This window comes from Oncorhynchus mykiss, chromosome 11, assembly GCF_057628025.1.
Source record: "Oncorhynchus mykiss isolate SJ-2025 chromosome 11, ASM5762802v1, whole genome shotgun sequence".
NCBI classification, from domain to species: Eukaryota; Metazoa; Chordata; class Actinopteri; order Salmoniformes; family Salmonidae; genus Oncorhynchus; species Oncorhynchus mykiss.
The window spans coordinates 46,365,860-46,383,310 of NC_143032.1; the positions used below are offsets into that span (position 1 = coordinate 46,365,860).

General features: G+C 43.2%; 1 long non-coding RNA gene across 6 annotated transcripts in view; it reads right to left on the reverse strand.

The window, feature by feature from the left end:
- Positions 1-937: 937 nt before the first annotated feature.
- The window catches only part of LOC110535727 (uncharacterized), a 67,313-nt gene continuing 50,799 nt past the window's right edge, over positions 938-17,451 (reverse strand). For 3 of the 6 annotated variants that reach the window (XR_016484499.1, XR_002475301.3, XR_002475302.3), the window contains exons 3-5: positions 12,136-12,228; positions 7,893-7,970; positions 938-1,389 (exon numbers count right to left, since the gene is read on the reverse strand). This is a non-coding gene — a long non-coding RNA (uncharacterized LOC110535727). The remainder of the gene's footprint in view (positions 1,390-7,892; positions 7,971-12,135; positions 12,229-17,451) is intronic. The other 3 variants (XR_016484500.1, XR_005034635.2, XR_005034634.2) reach the window with 1 other exon arrangement.

A 17,451-nucleotide genomic window follows, 5' to 3' on the forward strand; every position in this document is an offset into this window, starting at 1 on the left:
GTGTGTGTGTGTGTGTAAGTAAGGGAAAGATTGAAGCTATCTTTCATCTCCTGCAGCGTCCAGGTACTCTACATGATATGATGATACAGGCCCAATTAAGGGATGGGGCTGCGTGAAAAATGTGATGACAGGGCGAATAGGAAGACTAGACTCTGATCTACCATCTGAAAGAGAGTGAAAAGAGGGGAGGGAGAGAGAGAGTTGATAAGGGAAATGAAAAGGAGGGAGAGGGTGTGGAAGGAGAAAGAGGGAGAAGGGGAAGAGAGAGAGAGAGAGAAGAGGTGTATCCGGAGTGACTTACAGTCGTGAATGCATACATTTTTCTTACTTTTTCCGTACTACTATGGTGAGATACACTTCTCTCCCTCCTTTCCTCCTCATGGCCTTTCAAGCCATGACCTCTCTCTCTCTCTTCCTCTCTGATGACACCTAGATTATGAATGCTTTGTTAATGCCAGTGTTGCCTTAAGCGTATGCCTTGTGTGTAATTTAAGTGTATGCTTTGTATGTGAATTCATTCATTTTAAAATGTAATTAAATCTATTTGCATTTAGTATTCCATGTCACATGTGGGTATGTAGGAGAAACGTAGAAGATTCAAACACTAACCTGACATGTGGCTATGCTACAAAGTTTTCTCTGGTTGACAAGGTGCTTCGGGTAATGAGCATAGCTAGTATCTTATCCATTTTAGATTTTACAGTTTTGTCTAATTTGACATATACTAACACATTGACAATGTAGGAATACATACTGTCTTTGTACTGTATGCAAACTGTATGTTTCTCAGCATTGTCAGGGTCCATCAGAAACAACTACAGCCATGTCAGCAACTGTTCTCCTTTGATCCAACAGAGGACCTAATTATGTCAAAGGTATACAGACAAGGCTTACTGTAGACAGAAATCATGTGGGGAAAATGAATACTTCTCAAAAATATTATTGAATATACTTTATTCCATTTATTGAGAAAATACAGTGATTTGAGAACGTACAAAAATATTGTCTTGATGTACCGTTTCAATCAATTCATATTTCAGATGAAGAGCAAGTGCACTGTGGGTTCCATTTGGGTTTTATACTCAATTCTAAGGACAGATTCACTTGAAATCCAGTACAACAATAAAGACTTTTACAATTCAGAATAAATGATGTTGTACTTTTACAGCCCAGTAGAAGGTAAACAGTTGCAACTGATTTTTAAATCACAATGATACAGAAATGACTGAGTGCTGACTATGCATGCTGATAAGAAATAGTAGTTTGCTGTATCCTTCTTCATCAGCATACTGTATCTTGACTGTTGTTGATGATCAGATGGAAATGACAGTCCATGCCTCTCTCTCCACTCGAGACAGCTGTAGAGAGTCACCCAGATCAATGCTCCACCTAGACAAGACAAACACACACTATTAGTTTAACAATATAATCTCTGTCCAAGTGATCATTCTCTTCATGTTAAACTCTTGTGTCTTGGGTGAACTTGGAACTTTGAACTTGGAGGGGCATTACTTTCATACCCCAGGCGATGAATAGTATTTTCCTTTTGTTATCCAATGGACAGCTATGTGTTTACAGTGCCTTGCAAAAGTATTCATCCCCCTTGGCGTTTTTCCTATTTTGTTTCATTACAACCTGTCATTTAAATTGATTTTTATTTGAATTTCATGTAATGGACATACACAAAATAGTCCAAATTGGTGAAGTGAAAAAATAAACTTGTTTCAGAAAAGTGGTGCGTGCATATGTATTCACCCCCTTTGCTATGAAGACCTTAAATAAGATCTGGTGCAACCAATTACCTTCAGAAGTCACATAATTAGTTAAATAAAGTCCACCTGTGTGCAATCTAAGTGTCACATGATCTCAGTGTATATATACACCTGTTCTGAAAGGCACCAGAGTCTGCAACACCACTAAGCAAGGGGCACCACCAAGCAAGTGGCACCATGAACACCAAGGAGCTCTCCAAACTGGTCAGGGACAAAGTTGTGGAGAAGTACAGATCAGGGTTGGGTTATACAAAAATATACAAGAACATCCCATGAAGCACCATTAAATCCATTATTCAAAAATGGCACCACAACAAACCTGCCAAGAGAGGGCTGCCCACCAAAACTCACAGACCAGGCAAGTAGGGCATTAATCAGAGAGGCAACAAAGAGACCAAAGATAACCCTGAAGGAGCTGCAAAGCTCCACAGAGGAGATTGGACTCTCTGTCCATAGGACCACTTTAAGCCGTATAATCCCCAAAGCTGGGCTTTACAGGAGAGTGGGCAGAAAAAAAGCCATTGCTTAAAGAAAAATATAAGCAAACACATTTGGTGTTCACCAAACGACACGTGGGAGACTCCCCAAACATATGGAAGGAGGTACTCTGGTTAGATGAGACTAAAATTGATGTTTTTGGCCATCAAGGAAAACGCTATGTCTGGCGCAAACCCAACACCTCTCATCACCCCGAGAACACCATCTCCACAGTGAAGCATGGTGGTGGCAGCATCATGCAGTGGGTAAGGGTCACCTCTGGAGGAAACCTGGCACCATCCCTACGGTGGAGCATGGTGGCGGCAGCATCATGCTTTGGGGATGATTTTCATCGGCAGGGACTGTGAAACTGGTCAGGATTGAAGGAATGATCGATGGTGCCTAATTCAGGGAAATTCTTGAGGGAAACCTGTTTCAGTCTTCAAGAGATTTGAGAGTGGGACGGAGGTTCACCCTTCAGCAGGACATTGACCCTAAGCATCCTGCTAAAGCAACATTTGAGTGGTTTAAGGGGAAACATTTAAATGTCTTGGAATAGTCTAGTCAAAGCCCAGATCTCAAGTTTGCTGTACGCCAGCGGAACCCATCCAATTTGAAGGAGTTGGATCAGTTTTGCCTTAAAGAATGGGCAAAAATCCCAGTGGCTAGATGTGCCAAGCTTATAGAGACATACTGTACCCCAAGAGACTTGCAGCTGTAATTGCTGAAAAAGGTGGCTCTACAAAAAAAATTACTTTGGGGGGGGGGGGGGGGGGGTGAATAGTTATGCACGCTCAAATTGTCCGTTTTTTGTCCTATTTCTTGTTTGTTTCACAATAAAATATATTTTGCATCTTCAAAGTGGTAGGCATGTTGTGTAAATCAAATGATACAAACACCCCAAAAATCCATATTAATTCCTGGTTGTAAGGCAACAAAATAGGAAAAATGCCAAGGGGGCTGAATACTTTCGCAAGCCACTGTATGTTACAATACAGTTTATATTTTGATTCAAACCAACTGTTCATCCAAACATATGACTTACAAGTACAGCACAACAAACACACATGCTGTAGCTACTGTCAAAAACACGAGGAATAGCAACTTTTTTTCTAAGAATTGACCATATATAACCTAAAATGGTTCTTCAGCTGTCCACATAGGAGAACCCTGTGACTAACTCTTTATGGTTCCAGCTAGAACTATTTTGGGTTCCAGGTAGAACCCTTTCCACAGATCCAAAAAGGGTTATCCTGTGGGGACCGCAGAATAACCCTAAAATAAATAAATCTTTGCTTTTTTTTGAGTGATTCAACTCCTTTCTACCTTGAATTAGTCCTTTTGGAATTTTTTCTTGTTACGCCCTTCTCGTGATTTTTGTCATTGTTGTTGAACACCCCTACTGTCTTTTGTTTGCTGAAGCACGAATTCCCACCTAAACCCTTCTGGAACCTTTTTTCTAAGAGTGAACTTTCTACTATACATTTTGCATACATTTCACCACATACAAACTCCAGGCCTGCAGATGAAGAGGACTCTGAGTTCAAAGTTCCCAAGGTACTCGACAGCAACAAAGGGCCACAACAATGGCTCCTGACATGAGTCTCCCTCATATCACACTGCACTTTCCACGCATTGTTCCCCTGGCCTTCTCACATGTATTGCCTTACATTATGTTCTTAGAAGTGGATAAGACAGCCAGGTTTTGTGCTGGGGACACAAGGCCTGGGAGTGTCTATGTGTTACAGACGCTTATTATTCTCTCATAGGGCGATGGGGCGATGGAGCTGGGGAACGCCTTATCAGATCCCCCTTACACTCACCCCAACCTGGGTTCAGATCCTCTGTACAACATCCCCCCCCCCCACCCCCACTCTCTCACCAGACACTCCCTCCAACAAGGTATTATGCTATCACGTTTCTCGAAAGTATAGAGGCTGCTGACAAGCATGGTAGCCTTTATGGGGCATTATGAAAGTATATACCATGTTGCTACAGCAGCTGGGGCTACTGGAGTTTCAACAGAGATACGGCTGGTTATTGCTTTAAATAGTGTAAAAATGATTCAGGATAAATACATTTTCTATCATCTTTATACATTGCTGTCCAGCAGTTGACATTTTTGGGGGTAAGCACAGCAGTGTATATTACAAGGTACTTTATGTTTTGTGCAGGTATTTGGAGAGCACTAAAATATATACTGTAGCTGCTAATACGCAACTGGTTTTCAGTGGATGTGGCCCCACTGCATTCAACTTTGCATCTCTCCTTGCCTCGAACAAAACAAAACCCAAACGGAAGAAAGAACAGAGCAGAGTTCAAAGGGCACACCTTGCTTACACAGAGCACCTTAAGGGCACTCCCTGCCTGCCTGCCTGCCTGTCACCCTCCCTCCCTACCTCCCTCCCTTCTCGCATGCCTGTCTTCTGGACGTTTGTGGCAGGCAGGTTCTTTTTTTTCTTTCTTACATCCTACTCTCTGCATCCTACTCCCTTTGAGTCTGCACATTTACACATCTATCTGGAGCTAAAGCCGCGTCAAACTACACACATGTTTCACGCACGTGTGTGACTGTCTGTGTGTGGGCGTGTACTTTTTTGTGTGTTAAACACATCTCTATCCCACCACTGAGTGACTAGGCGTTGCTTATACCTATCCCAGAGTGCTCAGATACCTCGGATGGGCCCTGTGGCTTTCTATGGTGGTACAGGCGACACAGCTAGATGGAGGGGGCTAATGGTTGACTACACACACACACACACACACACACACACACACACACACACACAGCTTTGTTCCTTTTTCTGGAATGCTCATCCATTTAAGCAGTACCTTTGTCCTCCAAAAAGCAACTTGAAAGGTACATTCTTGATTTAAATGACTTTTGAAGGTATTTTAAAAGCAAAGACAAGTATTTAACATATTTCAAAACTCCTTTAAAGAATGAGATGTATAAATGCAATCCATTGTCCAGATTGTACAGTGAAAACCAGTAGATATTACACTGAGTATACAAAACATTAAGAACACCTGCTCTTTCTATGACATACAGTGGGGCAAAAAAGTATTTAGTCAGCCACCAATTGTGCAAGTTCTCCCACTTAAAAAGATGAGAGAGGCCTGTAATTTTCATCATAGGTACACTTCAACTATGACAGACAAAATGAGAAAAAAAATCCAGAAAATCACATTGTAGGAATTTTAATGAATTTATTGGTGGAAAATAAGCATTTGGTCAATAACAAAAGTTTATCTCAATACTTTGTTATACACCCTTTGTTGGCAATGACAGAGGTCAAACGTTTTCTGTAAGTCTTCACAAGATTTTCACACACTGTTGCTGGTATTTTGGCCCATTCCTCCATGCAGATCTCCTCTAGAGCAGTGATGTTTTGGGGCTGTTGCTGGGCAACACAAATTTTCAACTCCCTCCAAAGATTTTCTATGGGGTTGAGATCTGGAGACTGGCTAGGCCACTCCAGGACCTTGAAATGCTTCTTACGAAGCCACTCCTTCGTTGCCCGGGCGGTGTGTTTGGGATCATTGTCATGCTGAAAGGCCCAGCCACGTTTAATCTTCAATGCCCTTGCTGATGGAAGTAGGTTTTCACTCAAAATCTCACTATACATGGCCCCATTCATTCTTTCCTTTACACGGATCAGTTGTCCTGGTCCCTTTGCAGAAAAACAGCCCCAAAGCATGATGTTTCCACCCCCATGCGTCACAGTAGGTATGGTGTTCTTTGGATGCAACTCAGCATTCTTTATCTTTCAAACACGACGATTTGAGTTTTTACCAAAAAGTTATATTTTGGTTTCATCTGACCATATGACATTCTCTTCTTCTGGATCATACAAATGCTCTCTAGCAAACTTCAGACGGGCCTGGACATGTACTGGCTTAAGCAGGGGGACACGTCTGGCACTGCAGGATTTGAGTCCCTGGTGGCGTAGTGTGTTACTGATGGTAGGCTTTGTTACTTTGGTCCCAGCTCTCTGCAGGTCATTCACTAGGTCCCCCCGTGTGGTTCTGGAATTTTTGCTCATCGTTCTTGTGATCATTTTGACCCCACGGGGTGAGATCTTGCGTGGAGCCCCAGATCGAAGGAGATTATCAGTGGTCTTGTATGTCTTCCATTTCCTAATAATTGCTCCCACAGTTGATTTCTTCAAACCAAGCAGCTTACCTATTGCAGATTCAGTCTTCCCAGCCTGGTGCAGGTCTACAGTGTTGCTTCTGGTGTCCTTTGACAGCTCTTTGGTCTTGGCCATAGTGGAGTTTGGAGTGTGACTGTTTGAGGTTGTGGATAGGTGTATTTTATACTGCTAACAACTTCAAACAGGTGCCATTAATACAGGTAACGAGTGGAGGACAGAGGAGCCTCTTAAAGAAGAAGTTACAGGTCTGTGAGAGCCAGAAATCCAAATACTTATTTTCCACCATAATTTGCAAATAAATAAATTAAAAATCCTACAATGTGATTTTCTGGAATTTCTTTTCTCATTTTGTCTTTCATATTTGAAGTGTACCTATGTTGAAAATTACAGGCCTCACATCTTTTTAATTGGGAGAACTTGCACAATTGGTGGCTGACTAAATACTTTTTTGCCCCACTGTAGGCTGACCAGGTGAATCCAGGTGAAAGTTATGATCCCTTACTGATATCACTTGTTAAATCCACTTCAATCAGTGTAGATGAAGGGGAGGAGACACGTTAAAGAAGCCTTGAGACAAATGTGACATGGACTGTGTATGTGTGCCATTCAGAGGGTGACTGGGCAAGACAAAATATTTAAGTGCCAAAGGACATCCAGCCAACTTGACACAACTGTGGGAATCATTGGAGCCAACATGGGCCAGAAACCCTGTGGAACGCTTTCGACACCTTGTAGAATCCATGCCTCTATGAATTGAGTCTGTTTTGAGGGCAAAATGGGGGAGGGGGGGATTCAACTCAATTATTTTAAGCAACATATTGCGATTGATTTATTCTGAACTGTTTTGGTAAAATGTAATTAACAAAAATGTCAACAACTTACATACATTTTTATTAAGTATGTGTTATTGTTAAAAAAAAATTGTTATCAATTTCAATTCACCACAGAATAATTTTTTACAGTACAGGACTTTAGAAACCTTAAGGAGGCATACTTTTGCGTATGTCAGGTTGGATGGAAACAGACATGATCAAAACGCACAAGAAAAGCCTTTCCACCAGAGGAGGCTATTTGTTTTGGATGCTTGAAACATTGCATTATCTCCTTCAGTGTTGCAGTCAAAGAGTAAATAATGTATAGTCTCTCCTGCACTGTGAAAAAGCCCAGTCTTCACTTCTGGGATCATCCAGGGTTTACTTTTATAAATGGGCTTTCAGGGTCTTCAGAGACATGGATAACACCACAGAATGTGGGTCAGACCATTTAATTTGCGCAGCGTTTCTCTTTGTCTCATTCAATCAGTGTTTGACAGATGCAATGTCACTCATCACATCTTAGGGACATCTGGGGCCAAAACTATTTCAGACTATGAATTGGTTGAGGTAAGGATTATTTGATCCATGATAAGAGGTTATTGAGACAGATATGGCCCAGCTAACGAGAGGACAAGAACAGACCTATGTGAAATGCCAGATCTCACACTCACCTCTTCGATCTGTGGGCCATACTTAACACATGGACAAATCAGAAGCTATCCTCTTCCTCTCTGTCTGGCTCCTCTCACCTGAAACAGAATAACATAATGAGATGTTAGAAGTTTTTCCCACTGACAATACAGGGGAAAGTGTTCAGACCACTTGACTTTTTCCACATTTTGTTACATTATAGCCATATTTTAAAATTGATTAAATAAATATTTCTCATCAATCTACACACAATACCACATAATGACAAAGCGAAAACAGGTTTATAGAAATACCTTATTTACATAAGTATTCAGACCCTTTGCTATGAGAAATTGAACTCGGGTGCATCTTGTTTCCATTGATCATCCTTGAGATGTCTTTTCAATTCATTGGACATGATTTGGAAAGGCACACACCTGTCTATATAAGGTCCCACAGATGACAGTGCATGTCAGAGCAAAAACCAAGCCATGAGGTCAAAGGAATTGTCTGCAGAGCTTCCGAGACGGGGTTGTGTCGAGGCACAGATCTGGGGAAGGGTACCAAAGAATGTCTGTAGCACTGAAGGTCCCCAGGAACACAGTGGCCTCCGTCATTCTTAAATGGAAGACGCTTGGAAACACCAAGACTCTTCCTAGAGCTAGCCGCCCGGCCAAACTGAGCAATCGGGGGAGAAGGGCTTTGGTCAGGGAGGTGACCAAGAACCTGATGGTCACTCTGACAGAGCTCCTGAGTTCCTCTGTGGAGATGGAAGAACCTTCCAGAAGGACAACGATCTCTGGAGCACCCCACCAATCAGGTCTTTATGGTAGAGCGGCTTGATGGAAGCCACTCCTCAGTAAAAGGCACATGACAGCCCGCTTGGAGTTTGCCAAATGGCACCTAAAGGACTCTCAGGCCATGAGAAACAATATTATCTTGTCTGATGAAACCAAGATTGAACTCTTTGGCCTGAATGCCAAGCGTAACATCTGGAGGAAATCTGGCACCATCCCTACGGTGAAGCATGGTGGTGGCAACATTATGCTGTGGGGATGTTTTCAGTGTCAGGGACTGGGAGACTAGCCAGGATCAAGGGAAAGATGAACAGATTAAAGTACAGAGAGATCCTTGATGAAAACCTACTCCAGAGCTCTCAGAACCTCAGACCGGGGCGAAGGTTCACCTTCCAACAGGACAATGACCCAAGCACACGGCGATGACAACACAGCAGTGGCTTCGGGACAAGTCTTAATGTCCTTGAGTGGCCCAGCCAGAGCCCGGACTTGAACCTGATCGAACATCTCTGGAGAGACCTGAACATAGCTGTGCAGCAACGCTCCCCATCCAACCTGACAGAGCTTGAGAGGATCTGCAGAGAGGAATGGGAGAAACTCCCGACATACAGGTTTGCCAAGCTTGTAGCGTCATTCCTAAGAAGCCTCGAGGCTGTAATCGCTGCCAAAGGTGCTTCAACAAAGTACTGAGTAAAGGGTCTGAATACTGTTTTTGCTTTGTCATTATGGGGTGTTGTGTGTGGATTGATGAGGGGGAAAAAATGATTTCATAAATTTTTTGCATAAGGCTGTAATGTAACAAAATGTGGAAAAGGTAAGGGGTCTGAATACTTTCCTAATCACTATGTTTCATGAGCGGACCACAGTGACACAGACTTGACTTGTCTTCATATGACTTTGGGTTTGGGATTTTTGACAAATTTTTATGTCCCTGTTTGGTTCTCTTGCCTTTGACAGTAGAGTCGCATCTTAAGTCTGGCTATTGTGGCACCACGACATAACTCTCTTTGGCTCCCTTCCCCCTCTTTCCCACCAGTTGGAGGTACATTGAAAGAGTTTCAAAAACTCTCAATTATTTATTTGATTTTCTGTTCACACCTTTAACCCCTCAGCAAATGTGCAGGCTGTTTGTGTTAAGAATATACCCCCCGGGGCTCTGTGTATTTATGTGGCATAACATACATACTTGTGCCTGCGAACACATATACTGTACGTGTACTAAACTGGGAGTTTAGTACACATGTATGTGTTCGCAGGCACAGGTGTGTATGTTATGTCACAGACATACTTTTTTGCAATACTTTTGTAAACAAAACAAAACAAATTCTGCACTGCGGCTTGGTCCGCTAATATAGCAAAGGCTCTGTGCACTACTTATGTGAAGACACAATGAGGTCCCCAGATGGTATTAATATAACACAGTTTGATCTGTCTGTGTGTGTGTGTGTGTGTGTGTGTGTGTGTGTGTGTGTGTGTGTGTGTGTGTGTGTGTGTGTGTGTGTGTGTGTGTGTGTGTGTGTGTGTGTGTGTGTGTAGTGTATTGGATATAGAAGGATATGTATTCACCTGCCCTGTCCTATGTTCTGTACTCTTTGTCCTGACTGATTGTGTGTCTGTCTGAGTATACATGGTGTTAGTACAGTCACAAAACTTCGCAAAGCAAGCCATTAGCAGCAACCATTGTTGGGGCTACAACTGTATAAAACCCCTAAAACACAACTGAATACATGCACCCCCATCCCACACACACACACACACCACTACCTCCACCACTCCTTAAACTCAAAATAGACGCTAAAACAAAGACACGACAATGTGCTGAGGTTCTAGCAACAATTAAATTCTGGGTGAGTGTGAATAGATTGGACCAAATCCGTGTTGAACTGATGAATCAAAGAGCAGTGCGGCAGATGAAAGGTGTGGGTAATATATGTATGTCTGTACACAGCTAACTGGCTCTGGCTTTAGTCTACTGTGTGTGAGTGAATATTAATGTCACCGAGATATGTGGTTCTTAAAGGATCTCCATGCTCCCCCCCCCCCCCTGTCTACCCCCTCTGCCCTTGGCCATGTCGCCGTGGTATCTCCCTGGCATGCTGAAGGGTTGTCATGGATACCACCAGACACATCCGCCATACCATGAGCGGGGGACGCTGAGCGCTTCGGTGGGGCCGGCGCCGAGACTTTCCCCCCTCCACCTCCCTTCCCCCAAACCCTTCCCCCCTCAACCCATCAACCCCCACCCAATCCCCTCTTTCCCCCTTCACATATCACAGCCCAAACCCCCTCTCTATGGCTCTTTTCCCCGTTTTTTTGCTGGCTAGGCCTGAGACTAACAGCAGCTATCCATACCCCATACCAGGGTCCTGTCTGCCTTTCAGTATAATGAATTCATGGCATTCTGAGTAGGAGGTACAGGAGACACAGACACATGGCTGAACCAGGAGTAATACAATAATTAAATAAGACACCACAAACCTGCACAGATGTATCTCCGGGGCCAACGCCTTGAATGAGCTGAATGCGACAATGAAATGTGTGTGTGTGTGTCTGTTTGCTTGAGGCCTGGATTCAACTTGAGGTTCATCCTGAAGAGATCCTTTTCATAAGCCACTGTCAATTATTCAACAGTGCACTTGCTTAAATGCTCTGTGTCCAAACTCTCCACTCTGCCTAACATTCGCCACTTATGATCTGTGCACTTTTCTATTGAGGTGAACATAGGTGTGTTGATCGGTTCAAATGTTCACACTCAAGTCTTAGATTTTTTTTTTTTTTAAACTATGAACATTTAATACCATTGCTAATACTCAACATGGTTATGCACAGTCATAGTTGGGTTAAATATTACAACAAATAAAATATTGTCCCGCAAAAAAATGCATAAAATCCAGTCTCGCAAAGTAAAGGAGTTCATATTTTATGACACCTCCTCTCGCTCACCCTACCCTCGCTTTAATATTTTCCAATATGACAACGCTCTCTTCTTGCACGTATGCTCAGGAAAAATAATCCTCTGTGATTGAAAAGCTAATTTTAAGTGTCAATTATTCTTATGCAAATGCATGTGCAGTTTCTCATGTCTGAAAAGGTTGGGAGCACAGATGGGTGCAGACACAAATCTCCTTCCAAAAAACACAGTGTCTTCCCGTCTGCCTCTTTATTTGTACCTCCAGGACAAGAAAGCTCCCAGACAAAGAAAGCTTGCATAATGGAACTGTGATATTTGCATGCTTGTTGTCCATGCTGAACACCAAACATATCGTAAATTGACGATACAATACAGGAACTCTAACTGTGGCCTAGAAGGGCCATTCAACACCAAAACAGTAAAGATATTGTAGGCTATGCAATACTATGGTATTATCATTGTTATGTAAACAATGCCACATTGTATCACTGGGGATAATGTGGACTAAGACGACCATGGTGAAGCATCTAGCCAACCTCAGAGTGGCTGTGCCATTTCATAATTTGTATAACTCACCATATTAACTAGTAGTTGTGTTCTATGCAGTTGACACCTTATCCGAGCCAGAGCCTCCACCAGAGACAGAGAGGCCGAGGGCGAAAGGGAGGGCTAGAGAGAGTGAGAGACAGAGAGAAAAAAAGAACGAAAGAAAGAGAGAGACAGAGATCAGCGGTAGAGCAATACAGTCTTGTTCCCTGACTCTCTCAGCTGATGTGACTTTTAAAAAAAAAGCCTTTTCAGGCCCAAACAGGATCAAACAACCTGCTGTAGAGTCCGTTTACACCACAACAATGGTCTCCATTCACCCTCCGCCTCAACACAACAGCTTTTTCCACAAGTAATCTTTTTCTGTATTATTAGCTCAAAGGGTGTAGAGAGAGAGTGGGTTGAGTAGGAGGAAGGGGGAGGAAAAGGGAGGGGGGCTGTGTGGAGATATCTTAGACGATAATGGTGTTTCGCAGATTAGATGATATCGGTGAGCAGTGTTTGTTTTGAACTGTCTGCCTCCAGCCACTGAGATCTATACCTAGAGCCGCACTAATTCACACTCAAAAAACACAAGAGAAACTTAGGTTGCCCTTTACACTCGTACAGGTTGAACATTTGGGCATTGATAAATGGCTACATTTGGAATCCATTGGCTGTACAGTAACATGCTACACATGACATCAGAGATTTACAACGCTGTATGGGTTTTGACTGACAGACGTTCTGAACACCTCGCGTGACAAGAAGTTGCCCCCATCCCTCCCGCTAATTGGGCAAATGGTTTGTTGTCTGAGTGAGGGAAATGCTGTAAATTAAGAGGACTCTATGTATTTTGAAAAAGGAGATGTTGAGGACTGTAATAAATACCGCTTCAATGTCATACAAGCAAGCCAAACACCCATGAGTCCAAATGTGCACTTTTTTTATTTTATTCTTACCTTTATTTAACTAGGCAAGTCAGTTAAGAACAAATTCTTATTTTCAATGACGGCCTAGGAGCAGTGGGTTAACTGCCTGTTCAGGGGCAGAACAACAGATTTGTCTTCCGGTTACTAATCCAACGCTCTAACCACTAGGCTACCCTGCCACCCCGCCCTGCCACTTCACATTTCCATATCATAAAAACACAGTGTCAACATTTATGATCACTATCTTTGATGTACAGTTACAAGATGACATGGTGTCATAACCTGGGTAGATCTGAGCTTATGTTTGTCTATTGTGAAGAACATTGATGCGTGACGCATACACCTGAATATACTCGTGACTCCTTTCTATGCTCACCAAAATGATGATCTGTTTCCCTGAATTGCATTGTGAAAGCGCAACACCGTAAGATTGTATGTTATAACTCAGTTAGTCATGTTGGCAATGGAACAGGCTTTCAAATTATGCCCACCTGACCCAGATTGAGATTTGTAATGGACCGTTTTTGGATTGTGTAAACAACAACAGTAAATTGTGTGATGGCGTGGACGCGGTGCTATGTTCCAAACTAAACAATTGCAAGTGTGCTTGCTCTAGTTCCTGTAAAATGCACATGAAATCAACATTGTAATGCTTGGATTCCGTCTTGTGTCAGTTGAACTGTTGTATCCTCCCCTTTGGTCTAATATGTTTCCCATAATCTCCAAACTGTTCCCTTTCAATTGCTACAATGGTTATATATATGCTTTTCATATTTCTTCTGTAAGACATTTTTCAATTTAGCCCTGTCGATATAGGCCAATTCACACAAGTGTAGAGGGTTAAAGCCCTCAGATAGCTGAAGCTGCCAATATAAACTGGTGAAGAAATATATATTGAGGACAAGTGAATTAGTGTCTACACAAAGTACTCAAATGAGTGAAAATACCAAAAACCTGAAAAAGTGTGCTTTTAAGTGTACTGTATGTATGGTTACTACATCTCTTTTATGATAGGGTTCCGCTTGGTTTGTTATTGGGGATTATACATTGAGTGTACAACATTTTAGGAGCACCTTCCTAATATTGAGTTGTACCCCGTTTTGCCCTCAGAACAGCCTCAATTCTTTGGGGCATGGACTCTACAAGGTGTCGAAAGCATACCAAAGGGATCCTGGCCCATGTTGACTCCAATGCTTCCCACAGTTGTGTCAAGTTGGCTGGATGTCCTTCTGGTGGTCACCTATTCTTGATACACACAGGAAACTGTTGAGCGTGAAAACCTTTTAACAGGTGACATCAGTGAGGGATCATAGCTTTCACCTGGATTCACCTGGTCAGTCAGTCTATGTCATGGAAAGACAGTGTAGATCTCCTAGTCGTCATATAGACATGCTGGGAGAGATTAGTCCTTGGTTTTCTCTGGCTGTTCAACATGATAGCGAACTACATCAGCACTATAAGCAGTCCACAACAGAAAATCTGATACAAAAATTGCCCTACAAAAGACAGCCAACACCAAACCCTCAGTAGCTCTCGTCAGATGAAAGAATAAGTACATCACATTGCAGAGGGTTGTCAGGAAAGTTAGAGAAACCTCGTTGGACGCATTAGGTGGATCTAAAATCATCTAACAACTTTGACAAGGAACTCGATGTAAAGACAAGGAGCAAACAAAATGGCCGTCCATATCCCATCGCAAACTGTAGTTCAACAAATCATGAATGACAGCCGATAACAGACAGGCACTTTTTCTCTCCTTTTTCTTTCTCATTCTCTCTCTTCCTGAAGTGTGTGTCATAGATGTCAAAATGGTAAGGGGAGTCTTTTTGAACAGGCAGGCAGCCTGCTGGACCACAGAGCGAATAAACATCCATGTGAGGAGAAAGCGATCCGGGCCCTCTCACACTGAGCCTCTCCTGGGTAAAACACTGCTCATACAATTGATAGAAGAGGCCTTTTATTAAGTCCCTGTGGGGCTAGCTCCGGATCAAACACACACACATACGCATACGCACACACACACATATATATAAGAACTCTACACACACGTGCGCTAGCGCACAAACACAGGCATTTTACATCTGCCCAAACTAAGAGTGACTGAGTAAACATCTTCACCCATTCATAGGTGGTGAGGAGAGGATTTTTTAAAATAGAAGAATAGATTAGGTGTCTAAAACAGTTGTGACTGTATGGGTTAGGGTCCGGCTGGTTACCCACAAGGACAAACTTACAACCCTGTCTAAAGCAGATTGTGTGTGTGTGTGTGTGTGTGTGTGTGTGTGTGTGTGTGTGTGTGTGTGTGTGTGTGTGTGTGTGTGTGTGTGTGTGTGTGTGTGTGTGTGTGTGTGTGTGTGTGTGTGTGTGTGTGAAGGTACACTGTATGTTGGTGTTGTGTCACCGCTGTCCCAGCACTGTGCTTATGACGGCACAATATGGGGAATCTAGGCACAAGAAGAAGAAAAAACTGCAACACCTTTTTCCTTCCCAAGAAACAATTTTAATAAATGTTCATCCCATTGACTGCCTCACTCCAGGCCGGCAGCCCCTCATGTAGAATCTATGGGAATCCTCCTCCTAAATGAGCTCACACGGCTTTGCCTATTCTTCCCCTGTCAGAGACCCCTGCTTTCTCTGGGACACCCCCTTTTCCAGTCCCCCATGTTCCGTCAGACCCCTCTGTCCCCCCCACTCCCTCTCCCAGCTCTTCACTCCCTCTACTCCCTCACTTTCAACTCCAATTTGGGCACAATGAAGTTGTTCTGGCTGACAGTTTGGCCAGGAGAATAGGTGCTGTTTGAGCCTGCTGTGTGGCCCTGGAGTGGGCCCATTCTCCCCCTCGCCGGCTCAGTTACCTAGGGCCTGGCTGCCGGGACACATACAGCCCCATCCCCATGCTCCCACCCTGACCCAAACAATTAGCCTCAAACTACAAGGAGGAAAATAGAGACTCCCCCTCCTACCAAACAACCAGCTCCTACCAAACAACCAAAACACCCTCTAGTCCACCTCACACACCTCACTGCACATTATCCCAAATCCCCAAACGTGTAGTGTGTGTGTGTGTGAGCGCGTGCGCACAGCCAGGTCGATCAAGATAGACTGCGAAATGTAACGTCCATCCAGGTAAGCAGAAAGTTGGGAGATGAATCAGGGGCAATGGTGAGCGCTATTACTTACCATCAAGTAGGCTTGGGTTTTGCTAGGGCGTTGTGGGATGGGGATGGAGGATTGGCATAAACCGCAAGCTCCAGCTCTAAGGGTCGTATCTTCAATGTTAGGCACTTGTTTAACTTTTTTGTTGTTGTAACTATGGCTGTCAAGGTTAACGTGTTAATCGGCATACGTTTCTTTGCCGCTTTTAATCGTGTCTCCATTACTTCACCACACGGAACCTTTCAAGCGCACGTTTCCATGAGAACACAACACGGAACAAAAACGTATGCCCAGTATTACTGGAGCTATGTCTTTATTCTTTCTGCCGCGGATTCATGCACATGTCGTGGGCTGTTTTAAACTACTCGCAATCCACTATTTTGGTTTAATAACAAACAACATTGTTTAGCTAGCTAGTCATGTTACCTTACTAGCTAGCAACCTGATAACTTGACCACCGACTAGGTTATGCACACATTTGGATGGTACAGGAAGAACAGAATAGGAATAGGCTACTCAGAAATGCCTCAAAGGTAGGATGCATATGCAAGAGTGGGGTGTGAATCATTGTGTGCTTGAGAGGATGCATATGAGAGCGGGAGTAAGTGGGCAGGTTCGTTTTGCATGGCCCGGTTCCCATATGGGTGGAGATTTCACATATGGACCAATGAAATGGCCTAAACTGTGCAAAACCCGGGGCAAAACGAACTTGCCCGGTGATAGTGTGTGGGAGGGAGGGAGAGTGTGTAGACCTATGTGTGTAAAGTTATCTGAACAGTACAGACGGTCACACTGTTTTCATAACATTGTTGGACAAGTTTAAAAGCTCCTTGTTCTTTGTATCCATAGAGCTGGTTATTTTTTCCTATAGCCACAGTCATTTAGAATGCCGGAAGCTTTAAACAGTACTTAAGCACATAAAGTGTGTGTGTGTGTGTGTGTGTGTGTGTGTGTATGTGTTTGTGTGTGTGTGTTTGTGTGTGTGTGTGTGTGTGTTTAACTATTCTTGTGTGAACCAGAAGTCCCCACAAGAATAGTAAACAACAACAAAAACATTGACCAATGGGGACATTTTGTTGGTCCCCACAAGGTCAAATGCTATTTTTAGGGGGTTTAGGGTTAAGGTTAGAATTAGTGTTAGGGAGAGCGAGAGAAAAAGAGAGAAAGTGTATGTGTGTGTGCTGTGCGCAAGTGTTAAAGTTCAAGAAAATTGATACGAGGGAGTAGGCCTACTTAAACATTGATAAGAGGGAGTAGGTCTACTTAAACATTGATAAGA